The sequence below is a fragment of the Nelumbo nucifera genome, chromosome 1 (assembly GCF_055504915.1).
Source record: "Nelumbo nucifera cultivar China Antique chromosome 1, China Antique-T2T, whole genome shotgun sequence".
Lineage (NCBI taxonomy): Eukaryota > Viridiplantae > Streptophyta > Magnoliopsida > Proteales > Nelumbonaceae > Nelumbo > Nelumbo nucifera.
Genome location: NC_142649.1, coordinates 143,985,913 through 143,990,038, shown reverse-complemented (window position 1 = coordinate 143,990,038; position 4,126 = coordinate 143,985,913). Strand labels below are relative to the sequence as shown.

The window sequence follows — 4,126 nt, the reverse complement described above, 5'->3', positions numbered from 1 at the left end:
TTTTTTTTGGGGGATATAATTAATATTTAATTAAGATAAAATTTAGAAAATTTTCAGTGTGTCAGATCCCGGCGAGGGAGTTTGTCGACATAATTGTCGTTGACTGGGCAGCCCAGAAAGCGACACAAGATGAAGGTGCAAACAAAACTCCGAGAGACATGACTTGCGAGATAGCGAGGAGTGAGAGAGGAAGATCGTAAGCGAGAGAGCCTATAAATTGAGGGGAGGATCCATTGAAGGCGACCTGATAACCCATGTGAATCGGAGCTGTCTAAAAGATGTAAGTTGCGTACACTATTTACTAGGGTTCTCTGTAGCTCTTCCGCGTGAAGGTTGATGATTAATGGCTATCTGAACTTCTGAACGTCTTTGTAGGTATACCTTCTACCTCCTTCTTAATGATTTTCTGGGGTTTCTATTTTGTGTTGAGGTTATATTCTTTCAACTGATTTCGGTTTTCCTTCTTGTATTTAGTTCGAATTTTGATAATTGTGGTTGTTTGCCATGGATTTAAGGCCATTTACCGAGTTCCGTACGTGAATAAGAAAGTGGGAATTGGATATCACTGGTTTTGGACTTTAGTTCAAAGGAAAGGAATTATTGTTCATGAGTTTGGGCGATTTGCAGGTTTCTGATAGAAAATATAGGATTTTGGTTCTTGACGTTTGCGTTCAATGCTGTTAACACTAGCTTCGGACTTGGTTCTTTTTGTTACTCTTTACTCGCCTATTCTTTGTTTGGATTTGCTATTTTAATTACTCTGGAATTTCATTTTGATTTGTTGGATCAGTTCTTATTTCTTTCCTTTTTTCCCGGAGTAGGGAATGTCAGATGATATACTTTATAAGTTCATTTGCTGAATAGGTTCATAATTTGTAGCGGCTCTAATATTGGGTTTTGTTCTTCATCTTGGCTCGAAAAGAGCGGTTTCACCATGTCCATTAACATTTCTTTGCCTTCCTTAAAAAATAAAAACCTTGGCCAGCAAACGATGGCCTTGGATGGAAAGTCCTATGTTGCCTCCTATATTTGCTTTATCATTAACTAAATTTGGTTTTTCTTTCTCTTGTTTTTTTTTCTTGTTTTTTCTTCCTGGAACAAAAAAACTGGATTTTGTCTGTTGAATCGTTTAGGGGGCTTCTGACTTTTTTGTTATGTAAATGGGCGGTGAATATGTCGTTAGGTGATTTGTATATATTTTTTTTCCGATTTGGAATTTATTTTTGCAATTGCTTACTTGCTCATATTTTTTTTCCTTTGTGACTTCAAATCCTTTGGCTGTTGTCAAAGCCTTGCTGGGTTAACATTTCAGAATTTCTGCATTGTTCTTTTTTTTCCTTCTGAGAAATCTGATTTTCCTTCCTAGTCTGATACTTGCTTCTGGGTCTGGTTGTTTGACTATTTCCTAATTTTAAACTTCTTTGTTATGTTCTTCTCATATACTCTGGCAAGTCATGAGTCTATTCATGCTTACCTAATTTTCTCGTGAGTTTACAGCTGTTCCCAAGTTTTATTCATGTATCATTGCAGTTGTTAGAGGTGGAAATAAAAAAAAGGTTTCTTTATCCTTTCTTCTCCTTTCCTTGACAACAACTGCATTATCTCCAACTTCTTAAACTTCTTAGATTTAGATACTATTACTGCCATATTTGAACTACAAATTACATAAGCAAACTTATAATTCATTTAATAGTAGCCTATATGCAGTGCTTGCAAAATTAGAGTTTCTTTGCGCTGGACAGGTCTTTTCAGACCCTTGTGAGATTCAGAGCACATCATGGTTCAGACACTTGAAGCTATCAAGGGTGGGGGAGGCTCTGTTAGGATAGGAGCCACTGGAACAATCAGTTCTCTGATGACCAGGGAACTGGACTCAATAAAACGAACACAGACGCTAATGCCTTCTAGAAGAAATCCTTCTATGGTCCCTGTTTCAGTTCCCTGTGGTGTTGCTACTCCAAAAAAACTGCAGCCAAGAAGAAATTCAACAAGTGAAGCAAGCACTAGTTGCAGCAGCGGCAGCAGCAGTAGCAACAAAACCAACTATAGGAGCACTGGAAATACGCAGAAAACAAGGCACAATGTCGGAAAAAATGTACATCGCATTCCCATGCTTAGCTCTGATGACATCACTGTAGATAGAACTCCTAACAGAGGAAAACCTGATAAAAAGGCACCTTACATTGTTGAAGTTGTGGATATAAAATGTGGGAATCCTGACAAAGCTTGGTCGACTCCTATAACCAATCGTCTGAAGAAGCTCAACTTCTCCAAGCTCTCCGAGACCATTGCCTAAAACTGCAACCTCAGATCAGTTTTCAGGTTTCTGTAACTGAATCCAGGAATTCCATTTGGCAGCTGGTTGGTATCTGTAACTTCCACCACAGAGCAGATGTTTAGTAGAAATGTACTACCTCGACTCTTCTTCTTCCTTGAAGTCATGGTTAGAAAGCTGAATTTTGGTCTGGAATTACCACTGGTGGAGCCCATATCTGTAATCTGAGCATGAGGTTTCTTGGAGCTTCGACAGGGATCCGACCGAAGTCTGCTGAAGTACTCAATTTCCTGCAATACTAGGGATCCAACAGTGCCTCGGGTGCCTACCTCCACTGGAGCTGTAATTGCCATGCTTAGTCGGGGATGGGTGGCTGTGGTGCAGGCTTTATAAATCGTGCTTGTTCTGGTAGGATTGATGTGGGAGAGCTTGTGCTTGTGAATGAAGGGTTTCTGGGTTATGTCTGGGGACTCTTGGTGGGGGAATTCCGTTTGAGTTTGGGGCATTTACAGCAGGTTGGCCTTTACAGCTTAACCTCGTGACAAGCTTTATCAACATTCCAAAGCGCGGACAGCATGAGATATTGCAGCTTTGGAGGATTTGGTTTTGATATGTGGTCATCATATTCTTGTGGTTGCTATCAAGACGTTGGGATTCCAAAAACAAACTTTTTACCCTCTCTCCATCAAGACATTTGAGTTCCAAAACCAACTTTTTACGCTGTTACAAATTTAATTTTCCTGCTCTCCTCATGTGGCTTGTAGTTGTAGACAATTAATTCTTAGTGTGATCATAATCTAATTAGTATTGGATGGTATGCAATTTGGCATGTAATACACTAGAGTTGGCATGGGATCTCTTAAACTTTGATCTAAACACCCTATCATAATCATAATGGGAAGGTGACTGCAAACTTAGCGCGAAGGATGAATTTGTTTAATCCCTCTCAATGTCACTGTCACTGATAAAGCTTTCCTTTCCTTTCCTTTCCTTTTCTTTACTCTTTGTGCAAAGGAATTAGTTGAGGAGTGGAGAGCTTGAGTGCTTTTCTTATATTTTAGGTGCGGGAGTTCATTGATGATTGATTGCTTTTGCTTTTCTGCCTTTTAAGTGGGGATCAGTTGATATATTTATTTTTATCTAGACATCGTGTCGTTGCGATTGGGTAAAAAATGTTCAATAAGCACGCAAGCGCATTGATTGCCAACTTGCCATGCCATTGTTGAAAGTTGTTTCCACAGTTTGGGAAGGAGTACAAATACAAATACATACAAAATAATATAAAATATAAGGTTTTATATTCTACAAATTTGTATTTATATTCCTTCCAAACTAAGCTAAGTTACGGTAACATTTTTATAGGAATTCGGATTAGCCGAACAGCTAGCTTTAGCTGCTCAGTGGACTGTGGAACTAATGATAAGGTTTCACCAAAACAATAAATTCATGAGCCTACTGTAAAAAATACAGATCCCATGTATTTAAATAAATACTGGTGTAGAACCTTATCATTGGTTCCACAGCCCACTGAACAGCTAAACGTTCAGTTATGCTCTTTTGTAATACTAATACCAACAAAAAAACACACTATAGCTTATAAAAGTACTAGAATTGCTCTGTTTTTATTATTATTCAAATAACCCAAAGTACACATACTCTAGTATGTGTTTCTATACCATAGAATTGCTCTGTTTTTATTAATTGATCAAATACAAAAGATACGTGCAATTAATTGGGATTGTGGCAACAAAACCCAATTTGAGGCGCGTTAAGTTGATTATGTTTGCGTGATTGATTTGGGTTTCTGATTGTAATTCTTCTTAGACTCTATCTTTCATTCTGATTGTAATT

General features: G+C 38.2%; 1 non-coding gene across 2 annotated transcripts; it reads left to right on the top strand.

The window, feature by feature from the left end:
* The first annotated feature begins 234 nt into the window (after positions 1-234).
* On the top strand, positions 235-3,107 carry LOC104610892 (uncharacterized). Of its 2 annotated transcripts, none has more exons than XR_016080323.1 (2): positions 235-375; positions 1,708-3,107. It is a non-coding gene; the product is annotated as an uncharacterized LOC104610892 (transcript). The 2 variants fall into 2 exon arrangements; XR_016080324.1 differs by having other exon boundaries at positions 237-375; positions 1,694-3,107.
* The last annotated feature ends 1,019 nt before the right edge of the window (positions 3,108-4,126 follow it).